Source organism: Geotrypetes seraphini, chromosome 14 (assembly GCF_902459505.1).
Source record: "Geotrypetes seraphini chromosome 14, aGeoSer1.1, whole genome shotgun sequence".
Lineage (NCBI taxonomy): Eukaryota > Metazoa > Chordata > Amphibia > Gymnophiona > Dermophiidae > Geotrypetes > Geotrypetes seraphini.
This window is the reverse complement of record NC_047097.1, coordinates 20,809,577-20,832,860: the sequence shown is the minus strand read 5'-3', so window position 1 is coordinate 20,832,860 and position 23,284 is coordinate 20,809,577. Positions and strand designations below refer to the sequence as shown.

Here is a 23,284-nt window from a genome sequence, read left to right as displayed (position 1 = left end):
CGAAACGGGTCCCGTCGGGCATACAATTGTTGGTGCAATAAAGGATAAGTGAATGATGATTCATCAATGGTTGATTGCCGTTTTTGAAATTTGAATTATGTAAAAGAATTTTACTCATTGACTAAATAAGATTTTCACAATCTGTGATTGAACCCATGATAAGTGAGGTTACTCTTTTTTGTGGATTTTTCCATTTAGCCTCATTTTCTATCTTCTATACTTTATTTTTTTACAGGTCTTCAGGGGGGACAGGCAGGCAGGCCTTCAGGGGTGAGATGCAGGCCTTCAAGGGGGGGAAAAAGCCTTCAAGGGGGGGGTAGACAGGCCTTCAAGGGGGGACAGGCCTTTAAAGGGGACAGGCAGGCTTTCAGGGGTGGGATGCAGGCCTTCAAGGGGGGGGGCAGGTCTTCAAGGAGGGACAGGTCTTCAGGGGGAGGTGTAGGCCTTCAGGGGTGACAGACCTTCTAGGGGGGGACAGGCAGGCAGGCCTTCGGGGGGGATGCAGGCCTTCAAGGGGGGGCAGGCCTTCAGGGGTGGGATGCAGACCTTTAAGGGGGGGACAGGCCTTCAGGGGAGGGAGACCCTGGTGTAGAAGTACACGGAGGGAAGAAGGGAGGGAAGGGGGGTTCAAAGAGACATGCATATGCCGGACTTTGGGGGGGAAGAAATAATGGGTCTGAAAATAGAGGAGAGGAAGAGGGATGATGGACAATGGGATTTAGGGAGTGAAGGAACAGAAAGAGAGAGAAGTTGGACACAAGGGATGGTGTGGAGGGGGGATAGAGATACTGGATAGGAGGGTAGAATCTCATCTAAGGAGAAGGATCTAAATGATGAATTTTTCGTCGACTAGGTTTTGAGCTGATATGGATAAATAGAAGTTCCGAAAAGCTCTCAATATGGAAGCTCGGATGGCTCGAGGGTTGAGTGCCGGGTTAGTAACTGGAGGCTGAGGGTTCGAGTCTCATCTAAGGAGTAGGATCTAAATGATGAATTTTTCGTCGACTAGGTTTTGAGCTGATATGGATAAATAGAAGTTCCGAAAAGCTCTCACTGTGAAAGCTCGCATGGCTCTAGGGTTGAGTGCCGGGTTAGTAACTGGAGGCTGAGGGTTCGAGTCTCATCTAAGGAGTAGGATCTAAATGATGAATTTTTCATCGACTAGGTTTTGAGCTTATATGGATAAATAGAAGTTCCGAAAAGCTCTTGATGTGAAAGCTCGCATGGCTCGAGGGTTGAGTGCCGGGTTAGTAACTGGAGGCTGAGGGTTCAAGTCTCATCTAAGGAGTAGGATCTAAATGATGAATTTTTCGTCGACTAGGTTTTGAGCTGATATGGATAAATAGAAGTTCCGAAAAACTCTTGATGTGAAAGCTCGTATGGCTCTAGGGTTGAGTGCCGGGTTAGTTACTGGAGGCTGAGTGTTTGAACCTCAGCTAAGGAGTAGGAACTAAATGATGAATTTTTCATCGACTAGGTTTTGAGCTGATATGGATAAATAGAAGTTCCGAAAAGCTCTCGATGTGAAAGCTCGGATGGCTTGAGGGTTGAGTGCCGGGTTAGTAACTGGAGGCTAAGGGTTTGAACCTCAGCTAAGGAGTAGGAACTAAATGATGAATTTTTCGTCGACTAGGTTTTGAGCTGATATGGATAAATAGAAGTTCCGAAAAGCTCTCACTGTGAAAGCTCGCATGGCTCTAGGGTTGAGTGCCGGGTTAGTAACTGGAGGCTGAGGGTTCGAGTCTCATCTAAGGAGTAGGATCTAAATGATGAATTTTTCATCGACTAGGTTTTGAGCTTATATGGATAAATAGAAGTTCCGAAAAGCTCTTGATGTGAAAGCTCGCATGGCTCGAGGGTTGAGTGCTGGGTTAGTAACTTGAGACTGAGGGTTCGAGTCTCATCTAAGGAGTAGGATCTAAATGATGAATTTTTCGTCGACTAGGTTTTGAGCTGATATGGATAAATAGAAGTTCCGAAAAGCTCTCAATGTGAAAGCTCGCATGGCTCTAGGGTTGAGTGCCGGGTTAGTAACTGGAGGCTGAGGGTTCGAACCTCAGGTAAGGAGTAGGAACTAAATGATGAATTTTTCGTCGACTAGGTTTTGAGCTGATATGGATAAATAGAAGTTCCGAAAAGCTCTTGATGTGAAAGCTCGCATGGCTCTAGGGTTGAGTGCCGAGTTAGTAACTGGAGGCTAAGGGTTCGAACCTCAGCTAAGGAGTATGAACTAAATGATGAATTTTTCGTCGACTAGGTTTTGAGCTGATATGGATAAATAGAAGTTCCGAAAAGCTCTCGATGTGAAAGCTTGGATGGCTCGAGGGTTGAGTGCCGAGTTAGTAACTGGAGGCTAAGGGTTCGAACCTCAGCTAAGGAGTATGAACTAAATGATGAATTTTTCGTCGACTAGGTTTTGAGCTGATATGGATAAATAGAAGTTCCGAAAAGCTCTCGATGCGAAAGCTCGCATGGCTCTAGGGTTGAGTGCCGAGTTAGTAACTGGAGGCTAAGGGTTCGAACCTCAGCTAAGGAGTATGAACTAAATGATGAATTTTTCGTCGACTAGGTTTTGAGCTGATATGGATAAATATAAGTTCCGAAACGCTCTCAATGTGAAAGCTTGCATTACTCGAGGGTTGAGTGCTGGGTTAGTAACTGGAAGCTGAGGGTTTGAATCTCATCTAAGGAGAAGGATCTAAATGATGAATTTTTCGTCGACTAGGTATGTAATGTAGTAATATCGCGTTCTCGTGGAGATGGTAAGAAAGACAATGAATGATGAATGGACTGCAAAGTAAAAGATACAGTATTTCAAATACAATGGCGCCATCTGGTGGAAACGGTAAAAAAAGACAATGAATGTGAATAGGCTGAAAAGTAAAAGATTCTGCATTTCTAATACAATGGCGCCATCTAGTGGAAATCATCACAAAGGACAACGAATGAACTGCAAGTGAAAAAAATATATTTTAAATAAATAAATGCTTAAAACAGTTGTAATATGTATTGTTTAAATGTTTAAAAAAGGCAATATAATAAATATCAGCATTCATACCATAATAGTGAAGGGTATTAAGCTGATAACTGGGTCTCTTTTCTTCCTTATATAAAATATTGTTGATGTTGCCTGGCGAGAAATAGGAATCTATGTGAGATCTTGATGCCATCTATTTTACCTGGCTCATACACTCAGCTACCTGCACACACTGGCCAACCAGCCTGAGGTTGCTGCTCTGTCTGCAAACATGTGGTATGCATTGATTCCTTCACAGATCCACATACTAATAAAGGTTTCAATATACTGTACATCATTCATCCGATTGTAATGCCTATCAAGTTGTTTACATCATAATTTGTCTATGTGATAAACTATTCTATCCAAACTGCTATGCAGTTTTTAGCGGGAGGAGCCAGTCCATTCATTGCCTTTTTTATTGTTTCCACCAGATGACGCCATTGTATATGAAATACTATATTTTTTATTTTGCAGTCCATTCACATTCATTGTCTTTTTTACTATTTCTTATCTGTTATACATAACATTTTTTTCCAGCAGTATCAGCTTATTTTAATTTTTTACTTTCGCGGTACCGCCCCTCCTCTGACATCAGAGGAGGGGCGGGACCGCGACAGAGGAAACAGCTCTGAAGCAGTGGAAAGATCGCTGGCATCGCGATCTTGCTGCAGGCTGCTTTGTTAAGGTAAATGGTGCGGGGAGGCCAGGGGGAACACAAAGGCCTTCTCAGGGGGGGGTCAGCAGTCCTTCGGGGTGGGGGGTGGGTGGGGCGGGCAGGCCTTTGGGGGGATGCAGGCCTTCAAGGGTGGGACAGGCCTTCAAGAGGGGGAGACAGGCCTTCGGGGGGGATGCAGGCCTTCAAGGGGGGGACAGGCCTTCGGGGGGATGCAGGCCTTCAAGGCGGGACAGGCCTTCCCAGGGGGGGGGTGAGCAGTCCTTCGGGGTGGGGGGTGGGACAGCTCCAGCCCCGGAAGCGAGAGGACGCCAAAAATAAGTGCTCTCTGTTGGAACCCTTGAAAAAGCCTGTTTAGGCGAAACGGGTCCCGTCGGGCATACAATTGTTGGTGCAATAAAGGATAAGTGAATGATGATTCATCAATGGTTGATTGCCGTTTTTGAAATTTGAATTATGTAAAAGAATTTTACTCATTGACTAAATAAGATTTTCACAATCTGTGATTGAACCCATGATAAGTGAGGTTACTCTTTTTTGTGGATTTTTCCATTTAGCCTCATTTTCTATCTTCTATACTTTATTTTTTTACAGGTCTTCAGGGGGGACAGGCAGGCAGGCCTTCAGGGGTGAGATGCAGGCCTTCAAGGGGGGGAACAAGCCTTCAAGGGGGGGGTAGACAGGCCTTCAAGGGGGGGACAGGCCTTTAAAGGGGACAGGCAGGCTTTCAGGGGTGGGATGCAGGCCTTCAAGGGGGGGGCAGGTCTTCAAGGAGGGACAGGTCTTCAGGGGGAGGTGTAGGCCTTCAGGGGTGACAGACCTTCTAGGGGGGGGGGCAGGCAGGCAGGCCTTCGGGGGGGATGCAGGCCTTCAAGGGGGGGCAGGCCTTCAGGGGTGGGATGCAGACCTTTAAGGGGGGACAGGCCTTCAGGGGAGGGAGACCCTGGTGTAGAAGTACACGGAGGGAAGAAGGGATGGAAGGGGGGTTCAAAGAGACATGCATATGCCGGACTTTGGGGGGGAAGAAATAATGGGTCTGAAAACAGAGGAGAGGAAGAGGGATGATGGACAATGGGATTTAGGGAGTGAAGGAACAGAAAGGGAGAGAAGTTGGACACAAGGGATGGTGTGGAGGGGGGATAGAGATACTGGATAGGAGGGTAGGCGGGAAAAGAAAGAGAGAGATAGTGGACCCTGGAGTGGTGGGGAAGGAGGGAGAGATGCTCGATGAAAGGGTAGTTAAGAAAAGGTGGATCTGTGGAGGGAGACGAAAAAAAGGAAAGATTCCAGACCTATTGGGGAGGGAAGGGAAATGGAAGGGGAGGACAGGGATGGCAGATGAATGGTTAGCACAGAGAAAGAAGAAAGAAGGAGACCCTGGAAAGCAAGTTATCAGAAGACAACCAGAGCCTGGGACCAACAAGATTTAAATAATGACCAGACAACAAAAGGTAGAAAAACTAATTTTATTTTCTGTTTTGTGATTACAATATGTCAGATTTGAAACGTGTATCCTGCCAGAGCTGGTGATAGACCGCTTGTTTATTTTGTTTACACTACAGCGCCAGTGTGGTTAGGAGAAGGCAAAGGGGGTGAAGAGACAATAAAATAAACCCACCAGGATGTTTGAAAAAAAACAAAACAAAACACCCAATTGGGCAGGAAAATTGAATTGAATTGAAAAACCAATTCAATAGGCTGAATCGAATCGAAATTTTTTTTCCTGAATCGGACAGCACTAGTGCCAAGTGGTATAAGGTGGTATAAGTGATTGGGCCTTATTTCTCTTTTGTGATATCTCTATTTATTATCTTGAAAGTCAATTAACAGAGCAGCCACTACTCTACCTGCAGAAAACCCTTCTCTTCGAAAACTGAACACTACATGGACCTTCAAAAATATTCTGTCTACTATGACTAGGTCTCTCTTCTTTTCTCCTATTAATTCTCTTCCTTCCCCCCTTCAAAACCCCTCTATGCCCCAAGGTACCCTTTTATCCCCACTGTAAGTCGCCTGGAGCCTTCATAGGGATTGCGCAACACACAAATATCAGACCAGATTAGATTATCATGGGATCATTTTGGTGGCCTTGAATTTTTAGTGCACTGTGTTGAATTTGTGTTATAAATTATTATAATAATATAATATGACAGTTTATATACTGCAGGACCGTGTGGTGCAGCGGTTAGTGCTACAGCCTTAGCATCCTGGGGTTGTAGGTTTAAGCCCCACGTTGCTCCCTGTGATCCTGGGCAAGTCACTTAAGGCAGAATTCTATAAAAATGTTGTGTTTTTCTATGAATTAAATATTTTCCAACTCTCAGGACAGGTTCAGCTGAGAAAGTGGCTATTTTGGGTCACACTACCCTCACATCAATATGCACCTAGGTGGGACAGGCACAGCAAAAATGGTCTTGAACACCCTACCTGCTGGGCACAGAACATCAGCTGAACACAGTGATGCCTTAAGCTGTTGAGCCACTGTAACTTGCTTCTATAGATTGTAACTGTTAGATACCTGTTGACAAAAAAGTGGACTTGACCTCCCCACCTGGGGAACAAATAAAGTAGCTAAGAGCCTTGCGTATTCACATCAGAATTTGAGATCTGCTTTGTTTCTTTTTTGAATATCTAATGCTTCACTTAGGCTCACTACCACTTCCTTACCATATATCATTGAGCAATACCCAACAACAAATTTGTGTGGCTCAACACCTTAAGGCATTGCTATGTTCAGCTGATGCTTTGCATCCAGCAGGTAGGGTGTTCAAAACCCCATCAAACCATTTTTGCGGTGCCTGGCCCACCTGGGTGCATATTGATGATGTAGTGATGATGTCAGAGTAGTGTGACCAAAAATGGCCATTTTTCTGCTGAACCAACATGAAACGTGAGTGTTCTCTTTGTTTTTGGGGTTTTTCCTGAGAGTTGGAAATGGGATGTATCAAATAATTCAAAAGAAAAAAGTTGTGAAAAAACAGCTATATCTAGAAATGCTGAATTAAGTGAGTCACAGAATTTATGACTTTAAACAAGATATTTTGAGGGGAGAGGGGAAATAGACTATAGCATTATAGTGAACATGTATTCTGCTTGAGCTGGTTTGAGACATGGCTGGTCAATACATTTTAGAAGTGTCCCCAAAAGTTGACTACCAGGCTTCACCATGTCTCTGGCCAGGGGTAAAAGAGTTAATAGTGCAAGTTGGAACCCCTAACACTACATCCTCTCTTGACTTTGCACAGTGGAGGAAGAAAAGTGCATCTCTTTCCACATATATAGTGTTGTACTACATGCAATGACTGCCTTTTGCGGGGTTTCCATATGGCTATGGTTTGTAGGTAGCAATGTTCTTCTGAGTGTCACAGACAGTGGGGCTTTTTAAAATCTATATGAGCTACAAAGCTAACTGAAGGCTGTGTTTTGGAATGTGTGCCAACATTGTGGATTAGCGAAGAATTGGACAGTCTTTATATGTGTGGCTGAATATCCACTGAGTTTGGGGAATACCCTGCACAGCTTCTAACTAGCTCAACTACTTCATTGAGAGGTGCAGTGCAAGCTGCACTGTGTACCAAGGGTGGGGTGACAGCCAAAGCTAGAAGGATGCTATAAAACTAAGATGTATGGCAGGGGTCTCCTAAGTCCCTCCTTGAGGGCCGAATCCAGTCAGGTCTTCAGGATTTCCCCAATGAATATGCATGAGATCTATGTGCATGCACTGCTTCAATGCATATTCATTGGGGAAATCCTGAAGACCTGACTGGATTCGGCCCTCAAGGAGGGACTTTGGAGACCCCTGGTGTAAGGGGACAGACTCAAAAAGATCTCAATATATTGTGGTATGCCTGCTAGGAGTGTCCTTAAGGTAGCAGAGCTGGTTGAGGTTGTTAGATACATTCCAGCTTTGAGAAAAACAGAAACTCCTGAAACTGGTGTTTTCTCCAGAAGCACCAGAGGGAGCAAGAGAGCAGAAGGGTCTGAAGTGCAATTCACATTGAACTGAAAGCAGTTTTAATTAGGAAGCTGAACTCTTTCACCTGGTGGTTGGGGGGGTGGGGCATTTGCCTATTAAATGCTAGCTGCACTGCTAGGAGCAGTGGTTTCAAACTCTTGGCCTACTAGGTACTATTTGGAGGACCTCAGTATGTTTATCACAGTCACAAAAGTAAAATAAAACAGTTTCTTGATCATATGTCTCTTTAGCTATAAATTATAATATTATTATTATTAAGACTTAGCCAAAAAGAAAGATTTATAAACTATAAAGAGTTTTACTGAAAGGTCACTTGGACACACAAAGTCAGAGGCGTGAAGAAAGTAAAAGAAATTTATTCACAGCATGCATGTTGGACCCCTGAGCTTCAAGCTGGCTCAGAAGTGCCGAAACCAGGAAGTTACAGAGATATTTATTCATTTTTCTGGCTATACAACTGAATTCTAGAAAAAACTTTTCACGTGTTACTTTTCTTAACACTCATTGGTTCTAAGCTCACACTAGCAGGTCACTAGCAGGACACTTATCTAACTCTTGCAGGTAAATGTACAGAAGGGCAGGGTACATCATGGCTCAAACTCTTATCTATTCAGCTTACAATGTGGTAAGGTAGGGACATACATTTTAGGCAGATGCAGTCAATAGATTATACACTGTTTTCAGCTATGTAGGCCAGAGCAATATTTTAAACATCAGTTAACTATTTCATGACCCTACATTCCCCCCTTTCAGGCTGGCGTACCTAAGGAGCCAAGCCTGACAAAATAAAGTTAGGGGTCAGGAAAGTCGGGGTTCCCAGTGGGTAAGGGACGATACTGGGAGAGGGCAAGGGCCAATTCAGCAGTGGAACGGTTGACAGCAGAGTCCATAGTTCAGTGGAGCAGCTTTATGGCTATGGGGACCATACAGGGCAGGCAGCAAAGGAGCAGAGAAGACAGGGCAGCAACCAGCAAGATGATCTTCAATGCTGAACCAGAGGGCAACCAGGAGCTGAAGGTACCAGAGATCCAGTCTGCAGTAAGGTCACGCTAGGTCTGGTCAGGAACATGAGCCAGTTTGGTGATACGATCCACATCGTTCTCAATCACTTTACTCAAGTTCAAGGCAGCAGTTGGAGAGGTTGAATTTATCACAGGCACAGCAGCTAGTAAATAGTCCAAAGCTAGACGATTCTGATAAATAGCAGTGCACATTTTAGCATTCGCTCTGCCAATGGTACTCAAAGCTCGGGAGGTCTCATTGGTTATCAGTTCAAGTACAGCTTATAGACAAATAATGCAGTTCAGCATATAGATTGGGGTCCGATAGCCCCAGGTGTCATCCTCGGTCCATGTGGCAGGTCCATAAGCAGCAATGATCCGTTCTGCAGGCCAGTCATCACCCCATTCACCTATTTTAAGGGAATTGGTGGAAGTAGACCGCTTTTGGCGACCTCTGGTGTTGAATACAGGGGCTCCCAGGTGTTCACCATCGGGAAGAAGCTGGGACGAATCATGCAAAGCACACATGTACCAGTCTAGTTAGCAGGCAATCAAGAGTAGGCAAACAGATCACAGAGCCAGTATCAACTATCAGGAGCTGACCATCATTCATAGGAAGTTCCATTAAGCAGTGTCTGAAGGGCTGAAGACAGTGGGAAGCAACAATGGAGGTTCACAAGGCCCATCGTGAAGGTTGTGGACCTGACGTAAAAGTGAGGGTCTGTGAAGTCAGGTTTAACATGTCCAGCTGCATTGCCTCCCATAGCCACTGTTCTCCCATACCAGTCCCTCCTCATACAAAATAATTGCTAACATTAAGAGTCTGACCTATAGTTTCAGCAAACTATATAAACAGATTTCTAGTGATTACAGGATATCAGTATCTACTTTCATAAAACTGGGGAAACACCACAGAGTGATGGACAGAAGCACATGAGTGGGATACAATTCGGACATATACATCAGTACCTGAGTCTCACCTTTTACCATCAATATACAATGCCATGCAGTCTCTGGCCTTCTGGACTTGGACATTGGCATTCCAGTTATATGGGTCAGTGATAGTGAAAACCATGGGATTACAGTAGCCTGTAGTACACAAGGGGCCGGAGCTAGGACCTATAGTAAGGGAGGCAGACGGGGTATTAGGAGGATATTTGTGTGGGTTATTGTAGGTGGCCCACAAGACACTTTCTCATAAAGGACAGGCTCCACCATTAGTGAAGGTTTCCTCATAGGGGCAGTTCTTAAAGGCATCAGGTTATACAGACCTATATACTTAGCACATTTGGTATAATAACGCTGTCAATCTAGGGAGCCACACAAAACTGAATTAGGGGTAGTACCATGACCTTGAGAAACATCAAATAGCACACATGTATCACAATACAAAGACACCGGGCGAGTGGGGTCTACAATAAGAGTCTAGTTGATAAGTGGACCCTCAACATTATAAATGCAGATTTCCGCCCACTTAAACTTCATCACCAGTAGGTTGGAAACAGAAAATACTCTCTGATGTTTGACACTTTCTGTACTTAACTCCTTCATGCAAACAAACATCAGGCAAAGGGGCTGCACTTGTTAAGTACAATAGGAAAGAAATACAGAAGAAAGAAGCATAAGTAAGGGCAACACAAATATCAGATATATATATACTAACAGGGGAAACTCATTTTTCTTTCAGGCACAACTTAGAAAACTTCAAACAGTTATATTCAAGACACTTGCTAAAAGCAGTGGTGAACCACAGGCAGTCAATTAAACTCAAACACTTATAAAGAATTATATTCAGAACACCTGCTAAGTACAATGGTAAATATTCAGAACTTTTGAGGTCTTAGAAAGCTTCAGCTGAAGATCCGTGTTGTAGTGGAACCAAGTTTCATGTCCGGACACCTTTGACAACTGTAAGAGAAGAAATTAGGACAGTAAAAGGACCTATCCACCTAGGTTTCAGGGGGTCTGACTTCCAAGTTTTAGCCATACTGTATTTCCAGGGAATTACCCATGGACTTGTGTAGCTATCGATAGTGGGGCCCTTTCCAGGACCCATTTGTGGAGCTCTTAAAGGGCTTTAGCTAAAGACTGGACCTGACTCTGGAGGATATCTGATCCCAGAGTAGCAAAGGAACCAGGATCTGGGTTCACAATGGGTGGTGGCCGGCCGGACATGAGCTCAAATGGGGCTTAGATGGGATGCATCTAATCTGGAAAAGAACAGAAGGCAGCAGGACAGGCCAGGACAGATTAGTTTCTTCAATTCATTTTGTGAGAAGGGTCTTAAGAGTTCTGTTTATTCTTTCGACCTGACCAGAGCTCTCAGGATGATAAGCAGCATATAATTTCTATTCAATTTGGAGGGCCTGAGCAATTTGTTGGACAACATCGGCAATGAAAGCAGGGCCATTGTCACTGCCTATAAAAACAAGGAGACCAAAGCACGGAATTATTCAGGAGGTGTTTGGTTACATCTCTGGCGCGTTCAGTGCAAGTAAGGAAGGCTTTGACCCATCTAGTCAGGGTGTCTGTGAAGACTAGGAAGTGACTGAGGGAATGGGAAATGGGCATGTGGGTAAAATCTACAGACAGAACCTGCATCGGATATGTTCCAATAGGTTGGTATCCAAGAGGTGGCAGTCATCTGATTGGGAATTTTATTCTAGAACCGACAACACACTGTCGGACCATATTCCGGACTAGCTGATCAAGGTGATTGATAAAGAAATATCTCTTGAGAGTCAATTTTCATAGCGGGTTCTCCAGAGTGTGCCAAATCATGGCATCTTTTGACAATCGTGAGGGCCAGGTGTTGAGGAATAACTATGAGGGTACCCGCTGTGCTTGCGTTTGAAGTATCAGTGTGTGGGTCTGGATTGGCACTTGAATTGGCGCATTTTGTATCCACCCCCCTTTCAGGACAGACTGGCCCAAAATAATGCATGCTCAAGTCTGTTCCTGAGAAGCGTACTGGGGTGTAAGGGAATCCAGAAAAGGAATGATTGTATACAGAGGGGCCAAAAGAGGGGGCAGAGACTGGCAGCTCGGGCTGTGCGGTCGGCAAGGGCATTGCCACGAGAGACAAGGTCCATCACGCGTCTGTAAGCATGGCAGTGCATAACAGAAACACATGAGGGTAGTTGTACGTGGATCAGGCGGCCGGAGGCTGTAATGAAACCTCGATGTTTCCAGATGGCCCTATGGGAATGCAAGTTAAGGAAAGCATATTTGGAGTCAGTATATATATTGCAAGACTGAGAGGCAGAGTGGCGCAGGGCAGAAGTGAGGGCATAAAGCTCAGCTTCTTGGGCAGAAGGGCCAGAAGGCAGGGGCCTGAGTCAGAAGTTTTTGGAGGCAGCGAAAAGACCGCTCCTGAAGTTGGGTCCAGACAAAAGGGGCTGAGTCAGCGCCTTTGGTGGAATCATACAGAGGACGAGCAATAGTAGAGAAATCAGGGATCCAGATGGGACAGTATCCTGCAATACTGAGAAAGGTGCTCAGAGCCTTGCAGTTATCAGGGACAGGGAGACTACAGACAGCCTAGACCTCGGTGTAGGAAGGGACCTGGTACCCTTGGAGATTTGAAAGCCAAGGTAGGTGACACGAGGAAGGCATACTTGAAATCAATGTAAATATGGCCACAGGAAAATTTAAAAGGCAGACCCACTATCTGAAAGACTCAGATAAATAATAATAATAACAGTTTATATACCGCAATACCGTGAAGAGCTATGTGGTTTACAAAAGATTAGAGAAGGTACAAAATAATTGAACTTAAGATGTGCACTAACACATAAGAATTGTTCTCAATCCCTATTCTATATCAGGTTCCTACCCCAAAGAGCTGACTTATAAAATTAAGCTAAATGCAGTTCTGGATCCACCCACTAAGCAGGGTAGTCTGACACAAGCACTCTCTAAAGCAGCAGTCCCTTCACTATCAGCTGACTGGCAAAAATATTTACTTCAATACAAAAGCATTCCTAAAAATTACATTGTTATACCTAAACTTACATTTTTTATATACAGAAATACAAAACAAAGATTGGAATATACAGTAAAACTTTGGATTGCAAATAACTTGGTTTGCAAGTGTTCTATAAGACAAGCAATGATTAAATTTTAACTTGCTATACCAGCAACGTCTTGCAATACACATACATACAGTATAGAAGCATCACATTTTCACAAGTGAGCCAATGGTTCCTCTCTATATGACGCTGCAGGAATGCAGTGACTGTTCCAAACGAGCAAGGGCTTGCAATACAAGTATGTATATTTTTGTACACTAGTGCCCTGGAATACAAGCATACTTCTGGAACAAATTATGCTCCCAAACCAAAGTTTTACTGTACTCACAAGTTTAAACATTGTTCATTTTTATTTTTTTTACAATCAACATGGGTCTCAGTAGAGACTTACTCCCCCTTCCTACAGAATTTCACAAAGGAGAGAAAGTTGCTTAAAGATCAAAGAGATCAAATTACAGATGTAGTCCTTTTCAGAACTTTTAAATTTAGACAAATAACTACTAAATTTGGACAAAGAACTTCTTTTTAGCATGGAATATAAGTTCCAGAAATCATATTTTTCGTTTATATGCATTTCTGAATATGCATATACATTTTATAACATAGCCAAAAACTTCAAATGCAAAACCACTTATCTGTTTCAGGAGAAACCACATTGGAAGTGCTACACACTTCATGGCCCTTATCAGCACAAAAGGAAAAGTACTCTCCTCTCATGCTATGAACAACTGACAGTTTAAACTTCACTGAAACATTTGAACAGACAGAAGTCATAAAGAACCCGGGATACTGCAGGACTTGGGAATCAGATGAAGGGAAGAATTTGGCAAGGTCTGAAGCAAGGGCAGTGCTGAATAGAGAGGGGCTATTTTTAAAGCCCTGGGGTAGACGGGTCCAGGTTACTTAGGAGGTTTGTCCAGTGGAAGGGTTTTCCCATTGGAATGCAAAAATTGGCTGACTGGAAGAGGAACTGACAGCAAACGAATGCATAAAAACCTGACGAGTTATGTCCTCTTCCAGGGAGCCAGAGGGGGCCAGCCCACACCAAATATCGGCCATTCTAACTGGCACAGACAAATAAGGGTTGATTTGTTAAGTATAATCAAAGACAAATTCCTTTTTTTAAAATTAGCTAACATATCAAGGGATCCCCACAGGTAGACAGACATCCCCCCATTGTGCAATGGAGGACAAAAACACTTCCCTGTATTCCTGGCCCCGCCCGTCTCCGGGCTAGGGAAACGCAGTACTAACAGGTCCACACTCGCTTCGTCCTCAAGGACGTCTCAGACACTCTCAAACACACAAAACACAACAGATTTCAGTTCAGTTACTCAACCAGAAAATAACAGTTCCTAGAATCCCTTTCCCACAACTTTTCAGCGACAGATCACGTGGCTTACTAGGCAGGAGACGAGAGACAGGATAGGGATGATCAATCCCCACTTACCAGATAGTGGCCACTCCAGGTACAGATACAGATACAGATACAGATTCTTGTACTTTAAACTGAGACTAGATAAGTCAGTTGAAGCGGTCCAACGTCCTGAGGTCTGCAAACCCCCCAAAAGGAAGGCAGCCGGCTAAGCAGACATATCAGCCGTAGGACCAGAAACAAGTGACCAATCGAGTAACCAGTGGTCAAGAGACCTTCAAGTCCCTGTTCGGGCGCCAAATGAAAGGTCACTTGGACACACAAAGTCAGAGGCGTGAAGAAAGTAAAAGAAATTTATTCACAGCATGCATGTTGGACCCCTGAGCTTCAAGCTGGCTCAGAAGTGCCGAAACCAGGAAGTTACAGAGATATTTATTCATTTTTCTGGCTATACAACTGAATTCTAGAAAAAACTTTTCACGTGTTACTTTTCTTAACACTCATTGGTTCTAAGCTCACACTAGCAGGTCACTAGCAGGACACTTATCTAACTCTTGCAGGTAAATGTACAGAAGGGCAGGGTACATCATGGCTCAAACTCTTATCTATTCAGCTTACAATGTGGTAAGGTAGGGACATACATTTTAGGCAGATGCAGTCAATAGATTATACACTGTTTTCAGCTATGTAGGCCAGAGCAATATTTTAAACATCAGTTAACTATTTCATGACCCTACATTACCTCATGCAAAATTGTCATTTCTTTAATAAGACATTAAGTATTTTTTCTGAGGCCCTCCAAGTACCTACAAATCCAAAATTTGGCCCTGCAAAGGGTTTGAGTTTGAGACCAGTGGCTAGGATAGGAAAAGAGTGCGGTCCTGACTGAGGAAGTAGCCAAGCCTCATGGCCAGGGAGAAGCCAAGGCTGAGGGTCAGGCAACAGGAGATTTGCCATAAGCCATGGACCTAAGAGAAGCAAATGCAGACCAACAAGCAATAGAGGGCTGTTTGAACTAAGGCAAGTGAGATTATTATGAAATGCTGAGCGTGTTTAAAAGTAGAGTGGTTTTGCCTCTTGCTAGAGACTTTGAGTGTTTGTTTGTTTTTTTGCAATAAGGAACTCTTTGCTACACAGTATTGTGTGATACCCAAGTTCTAGGAGGAACCATTGAAAGTTTTATTTCTCTTGTGGGTTTTTTTTCTCTCTCTGGGATTGTGTAAGAGACTGGCTAGTGCAGAAGCATAGGAGCTGTGCTGATTAACCCAGCACAGCTCTGAAAAAAAGTTGGGTGTTTTTTTTGTTTGTTTGTTTTCTTTCCTGCTCTAACTCAGAAATTTATATGTTTGAACTCAGGGTGAGAACGGAACTCTTTTGCAAATATTCTACCTGTGTGCATTTCCTTCCTGCCCTACATGTGGCTTAAAGAACACCTGAATAAGGACCTGGAGGGAAGAATCTGAGAGGCACAGAAGAACCCAGAAACGTTTTGGTTGTTGCAAGTATGAACTGATGCTGGAATTTTCTTTGGATTGGGAGCATACTGACACTGTGAACTGTGTTCTGATTTTTGTCTTTTGAATTGTTCTGTTTGGACTTTCTTTTGAGGCTTTTTGAGGCTTCTTTTGAGGCCTTTTTGAACTGAGTTATAATAAAGCATAGTTCATATTTCAGTTACAGATAGTGCGTGGTATCTTAATGGTTAAACACCAGTACTCAGTAGTCTCCTAAAATTTGTGCTTCCCCTAGAGCAGGGGTCTTAAAGTCCCTACTTGAGGGCCGCAATCCAGTCAGGTTTTCAGGATTTCCCCAATGAATATGCATGAGATCTATGTGCATGCATTGCTTTCAGTGCATATTCATTGGGGAAATCCTGAAAACCCGACTGGATTGCGGCCCTCAAGGAGGAACTTTAAGATCCCTGCCCTAGAGGCACATGCTAACCCCTGTCACACGCCACTCAGACCAGCTGCCGCCGGAGGGTAGATGTGACAATATGTATACTTTGGAGAAAAGGTGGGAGAGGGGAGATGTGCATGAGGTGAGTCTTTCATTTGAAAGGAAGCTCTGAAATGAGAACGCAAGAATTGCCTTACTGGGTCAGACCAATGGTCCACCAAGGCCAGTAGCCCGTTCTCACGGTGGCCAATGCAGGTCACTAGTACCTGGCCAAAACCCAAAGAGTAGCAACATTCCATGCTACCCATCCAATAGAGCAGGGGTAGGGAATTCCGGTCCTCGAGAGCCGTATTCCAGTCAGGTTTTCAGGATTTCCCCAATGAATATGCATTGAAAGCAGTTCATGCAAATAGATTTCATGCATATTCATTGGGGAAATCCTGAAGACCCGACTGGAATACGGCTCTCGAGGACCGGAGTTCCCTACCCCTGCAGTAGAGGCTTCCCCATGTCTTAATAACAGACTATGGACTTTTCCTCCAGGAATTAGTCTAAACCTTTCTTAAAACCAGCTCAGGAGTTATCTAAGTAAATACTTATTTTAATAGAAGGAGTGGTAGATGCATGGAACACTCTCCCAGAAGAGGTAGTGGAGACAGAGACTGTCTGAATTCAAGAAAACCTGGGATCTCTTAGGGCAGGGGCATCAGTCACTCCTCGAGGGCCACAATCCAGTCGGGTTTTCAGGATTTCCCTAATGAATATGCATGAAATCTATTAGCATACAATGAAAGCAGTCCATGTAAATAGATCTCATGCATATTCATTGGGAAATCCTGAAAACCCGACTGGATTGCGGCCCTCGAGGAGGGACTTTGACACTCCTGTCATAGGGAGATGAAAAGATAATGGTTACTGCAGATGGGCAGACTGTCATGTTTCTATGTTTCTGGGGGAGTGGACAGCTGGCCCACTGCGTCCAGAAACAACCTACTCTGCCGATTTCCCAAACCAGCAGCAGTAATCTTTCCATTCAGCCATCCATCATGGACCCTCCTGCTTGTCCCTATATCCGTTGATCCCCCCCCCCCCCCGGTGTCATTTTCTTGTTCCACCACAGCAGAGTTGGTAAAGGCAGGGAAGTGTAGAAAGATTCCACGATGGCTGCATTTAAGTTAACAGCTGCTGCTGCTTGAGAAGTATACAGCAGTGGTGGGAAGGCGAGTAGGCAAGGTAATGGGGAGAAGGAAGAAAGATGGGGGCAGATGCTGGCTGGAAGGGGTGGAGATGATATATGATGGAAGGAGGGGAGAAGCAAAAAAGGCCACATTCTGAATGGGGGAAGAGGCTACAATTAGATAATGGAGGGGGTGAGGGAAAGAGATGGCAAGCTGTGGGTAGACTCAGTGAAAAGAGCCATTGAGGACTGGATACGAAGAAAATGTCATCTAGACCAGTGTTCTTCAACCGCTGGTCCGTGGACGGTGCTGGTCTGCAGAAATTTCTTGCTGGTCCACAGGACCGGCATGTGCATTGGGCCCGAGATAGTGATCTTCAACCGCCGGTCCATGGTGCGATGGATGCAGCTTTATCTTTGGGCCGAATCCCTCTTCTTGACTGCTGTGGGCAGCGGCTCCTATGCGCCTCCTGCACTTGAACCGGAAGCCTTCTCTCTGACATCACAACGTCAAAGGGAATGCTTCCGGATGAGGCACGGGACGCACGAGGAGCAGCTGCCCACGGCTTTGCACTGAGGCAGTGAGGAAGAGGGAGCCGGCCCGAAGGTAACACCGGGGGCGGCATAAAACGACCAGGCTGGAGCAGGCACCTAATTGAAGCACAGCATGGAGGGAGACAGCAAAGGTAGGGGGAATGATTTTATTTTTGAATTTAGTGATTGAATTGTGCCAATTTTGAGAATTTACATCTGCTGTCTGTATTTTGCACTGTTCAGGAAGAAATGCATTTGTTTTTATTTCTCTGGAGTTGTACTGCATGCAGAGTCTTGAATCTTAGGGTTTCCTTTGTATATTTTAGTACTTTTAGTTTTTGGTCCCATATTTGCATAGGGGTTATCTGTGTTCTGGTAGGAATGAATGTTGAGAAGCATACAGTCTGCTTTGTGTAGTTTAATTTTGTGGTTAACCATTATGTGTTGTTAATTAGATTATATTGTGTGTATATATGAAAAATGAATGGAAAAAATGGTGTTACAATTAGTACTATTATGGGGGCGGGGTCTGGGGCGAAGATGGGCAAGGTCTGGCCCGCGACTTAGCTCAGTGTTCTTCAATCGCCTGTCCGCGGACCGGTGCTGGTCCACAAAATAATTCTTTTATTTCTGCCGGTCCATAGGTGTCAAAATGTTGAAGAACCCTGATCTAGACAGACGGATGTAGAAAATAAATTGAGAAGGAAGTTGAGGGAAGAAAAGGAGAGAGGTGCCAGACCAACCCCTAGGACAGCCTGTGCGCTGCATCGACCCTTGCAGGAAGGGGAGGGATTCTGTAGATGCAAGCTAGGAACCAAACTCAAGTAATATGTGCAGTATGTTGAAACAGCAAGAGGCTACACTGATGACATGGCTGCTTACTGCTGCCCACTGTGCACCCATATAGAAGTGCTGCAGACCACTAGGTTTGCAGTTAAGAAGGCACAGGTTTGATGATGTAAACCTGCAAAGTCCACGAGGCCTTCCCTGACCCCAAAGATGACTACATGCGAGTACAGCAGTGATGCACACACACGCTTTTTCTCAATGGAAATAAAGGTTTATTGACATATTTCCAAAAATACCTGTACGTTCAAAACATAACAAAGACTTACAAAAATAAAAAAACCCAAGTGCATTCTAATCACTCCAGTCCATAAATTGCAGAGAACATACAGAGTACACCCTTCGCTCAGCTCCAGACTTCAAAGTACAGTACTCCCCCGATATTCGCAAAGGTTTCATTCCAGGAACCCCCGCGAATTTTGATAAACCGCGAATACGGTTTTTAGACAGGGGAGACAGGAGAGGGCAGCTGGAACGCCAGCGAGTGAAGGTAATCACTCGCTGTATGCTCTGACCGTCTCTTCCTGTACTAAAGTCGGGCCTCACCAATCAGGAGCTGCGTGTCTTTTTTTGCCCCTGACCACCAGCCCCATATCCAACATTTATGTTTTTATTACCCCTCTCCAGCTCCATGCCACATCTCTTCCTCCATGCCCTCCACCACCATGTCCAACATTCCTCCCTCTTGCATCCATTGCCATCTGTCCCACTGTTTCCTCTCCACCACCACATCCTCCACCATTTCTCCCTCTCTCTCATTTCTCTCCCATCGCCATGTCCAATAATTCTCCTCTTTCTTCCTTTCCCTACGTACACCATGTCTTTCCCTCTCACTTCCACCTATGCTTAACAATTCTCCTTTTCTATTCCCTCCCCCCCTACCTCAGCATCTCTTTCCCCCATCCTTCCATCCTATGTCCCAATTTCATGCCTCCTCCCAAGAGTGTGTACTTGTGTTCTGGCTGGCTTTAAAACGTCCAAGTAGGTCTCCACCTCATTCTTTCCAGCTGCACTTCTTTCTTCGCAAAGCCACAGGCAGCAGCAGCAGAGGTCCTGGTGTGGTCCCAAGTATAACATTTCTCACCTCTCCTGGCCCCCACTTCATGTCCCCTCTGCCCTTCCCTAGCCATATCTTCTCTTCCATCTCTCCCTCACTTACTCCCTCTGTCCTTCTCCAAATCCATCTTATTGTCCCTCTCCCGCCCCCCTCTGCCACCTCTCCCTGTCCTCCTTCTACCCCTTCTGCCACCATCAAATCCAATTTCCCTCTGTTCCTCACACATCTGACATCATTCCCTCCCCCCTCCCTCATCTGAGTCCAACTTCTCTCCCTTCCCCCAGTCCCATATGCTCCCTCCCTCTCTAGAAAACACCTAGCTACCGGCCTGTGTGCCTGCTGGTGGGCACTCTAACGCGCCCCTCCCCCTCCTCCCTACTGCCCGTGAGGTGTCTACCTTTAACATCTTAGAGAAGCGCTGCCCTTCCGCTGACCCGGTGTCTTCTCTCCACTGCAGCCTGCCCTCTCTGACAATTTCCTGTTTCTACAATGGCTAGTGGCAGTGGCGAGAAGATGCTGGGCCAGCAGTGGTGCCAGTTTACTGGCGATGGAAGGAGTCTGGCCCGTTGGCTAGAACATGGTCTAGCCCAGTGAAAATGCTAGACAGACCATGCTGTAGCCTGGACATGTCTGGGGAAATCCCGACATATGGTAACCCTACCCCCACTGCCATGCACACTGTCTCCCTTCTCCCTGTACTTCTGTAACTGTGGATACAGACTGCCATGCCATGACTGGCATGGGGGTACCCCAGGACTGATTTGGAAAACAGTGTACGCTAGTATGTTACCCCTGCTACATATTGCATCACAATGTCTGAATCGGCCTTAACTCCTCCTTAGTGAAAAGTGACACAGTCAGGAGGCGAGAGGGAATTACCATATTTTTCCCGCCATAAGACACTTTTTCCCCCCCCAAAAGTGGGTGGAAATATCAGTGCATTTTAGGGAGTAAATATTAAAAAATCCCCCCCGCGGTCACTCTTTGTCTCCAGTTTGCTTCGGCCCCAGCCTGCTTCAGGTGGGCGAACTAGTGACGGCAGCTGTCCTGGCCCTGGGTAGCCAGAGATACAGAAGGCAGGGGTAGGGGCCAAGAAAGAGGGGCATGATGCTAGTAAATATTAGCGTGACGTCACAGCCGCTCTCAGGGCAATCAGGGGGCGCTCCCCTGCCGCAACATCACAATGGCCCATTGTGGGAAGCACATGCACCCACGCAGGTTGTGCGGGATGGCAGGTCGCGCCCAGCTGCAAGGGCAAGGCTTACGTGGCAACAAGTGGCAGACTGTCCCGGGGAAAAATATTTGAATATTCGTGGGTCACATGGGGAACAGTTTTTTTTTTTTTTTTTTTTTTACTCTAAGCTATGTGCTCCATTAACCTACTCAAGTATTCTTTTATAGCGCCTGGCAAGAAGTGAGGGGAGCTGGGTGTAGAGGCTGGCATATTTTGTTAAATATATTAGTGCACCATTTGGCTCTGAATAATTTTTTTCTTGTTTTCCTCCTCTAAATCTAGGGTGCATCTTATGGTCAAGTGCGTCTTATGGAGGTAAAAATACAGTATATAAGGCAGAGTCAGACGCCTAGGAGAATAGAAGTAAGATGTAGGGCCAGCATACTCCTTGACATCAGGACCCAGAGGACCTCTTGACTGGGGTAAGCTAATTCTGTGTACAACCTACATATGACACTGGCTGTGGCAAGCAGTCTGAGTTTGGAGTGTGGCTGTAGGAGCTCCAGCCTCAGGCAGCCACCGGCCACTGTTCTACATGCACCATAAATGCCATATTTTTCTTGGTACGCTGTCAGTAGCACGTAGGACATTGGTGCGCCGACAATCCCAGCTTGACATTTGTGCACAGGACAAAAGCACACCACCCTATTACCTTCCGTTTGGGCCGAAATTATAAGTGGAGTGGAGCGGAAAAGTCAAAGGTTGGAGTTTGTGCGAGGAGAGCGCAAGTTGTAAGTGTAGTGGGAGGTGGGATTCCCCCCCCCCACCCTTCCCCTCAACGAGAGCAGGAGTGTATCGGGGGTTCCCTACTCAGAGCACAAACGGGAAGGTAATAGGGAAGACAATAGAGCGCCGTACAGGGGGGTCACATGATGCAGCCTGCCTAGTTGGAAGTGCGGAAGGAGAGCTCCCGCTCCACAGAGAGTAAAACTGCAAATATACCTGCCTTTTCCTGCATCCCCCAGGTATTTTTTCATTTTACCTGCTAGGTAACCTCCTTGCTTCCCAGGGGTACCTTCAGGAGTAGGCTACCGAGTCGGTTATGCCCATTAAAACGGCCCGTAGTGCCCGGGATAAGCCTTTGACTACCCCCTCCAAGATGGCGGCGGAATCAGCCACTTTTACTATCCCGGCTGGGGGACTGGATCACGGACATTACCAGGTCTGTGTCCGCGGTGTTGGCTGATCGGCTTAACAAAATCCAGTCGGCTGTGGACGAGACGCATGAAAAATTCGATTCCCACAGCCGACATCTGACGGAGGTTGAGCAGCGAGTGTCCGATAAGGAGGACACATGTATGGGCCTAGCGTCGCAGATGGCGGAGCTCCGGAAAACGTCCCAGGAGCTGGCAGATAAACTGGAGGAGCAGGAGAACAGGAGCTGCCGAAACAATCTGAGGCTTGTTGGGCTCCCGGAAACGGTGGCGGACCAGGACTTGTATACTATCTTCACCACCTGGCTGCCGGCCAAACTGGGTCTGCCCGAGGGAGCGAACCGCTATGGGTGCGAGAGGGCCCACCGCATCGGTGCGAAACCTACAGATGGGAGGAGAGTGAGAACGGCTATTGCCCGCTACACCAACTGGCGGGAGAAGGAGATGATCCTCCAGGCTTATCGCAACGCTGGGGCCTTGGATTATGAAGGATCCCGTGTGCTGGTCTTCAATGACTACTCGGTGAGAGTCGCAGCCCAGTGAAAGATCATGGCACCGTTCTGCACGGACCTGCACAACAGAGGGGTGAGGTTCACGCTGGTTTTCCCGGCCAAGCTGCGGGTCTGGCATGATGGCACGACCCACACCGTGTCTACGGCTGAGGAGGTCAGGGCTTTGCTGGCGAAGATGCCTACTTGAGTGGATCACTCGGGAACTTTTGCTTTCTATCTGCATTCCCTTCTCCCGTTGGGACAGGCTTCTGCTCTAGAGGACTTCAGAGAACTGCCCGTGGACCGGGGACCTTTGATTCAAATGGGCCAGTGCCTGATTCATGGGGCTTGCTATTTTTCATTGTCACAAGCTGCTGAGATCTGAGAGAAGCCTTTCTCGCCTATCAGGCTATTGGGATGTCTGCTACGAGTCCAGTCGTACTTTTGTGAGTCACTGAGAGCTGCTCCACATGCTGGGGTTCCTGGATTTGAGACTTAGCCTGCCCATACCTGGGCTACCAGATTGGACTTGTTGTTTTGTCTTGGTCTTTTTGGATTTGGGGGCTGGGGGGGCTGCAGGATTGCAGGTCTATTGGGGAGTGGGGTGGGGGGTCTCGGGGTAGGCTGGGGGACTGTCTTTGGGGTTGCGTGCTGGAGGAGAGAGTATGTTTTGGGGGCAGTGGGCTGGGGGTTTGGGGGAGAGTGGGGTGTGAGTGGGGATGTGCATATGTCTGGGGATGGGATGGGATTGTAGGGGATGGGCGGGATTGGGAGGAGGTACCTTGGGAGAAGAGGATGCGACTCTTATTTCTGGGAG

At 46.0% G+C, this 23,284-nt stretch overlaps 1 long non-coding RNA gene across 1 annotated transcript; it reads left to right on the top strand.

Moving 5' to 3' along the window:
- Nucleotides 1–6,583: 6,583 nt before the first annotated feature.
- On the top strand, nucleotides 6,584–15,754 carry LOC117348164. Its single transcript, XR_004536919.1, has 2 exons — nucleotides 6,584–6,697; nucleotides 15,432–15,754. It is a non-coding gene; the product is annotated as an uncharacterized LOC117348164 (long non-coding RNA).
- Nucleotides 15,755–23,284: the final 7,530 nt, after the last annotated feature.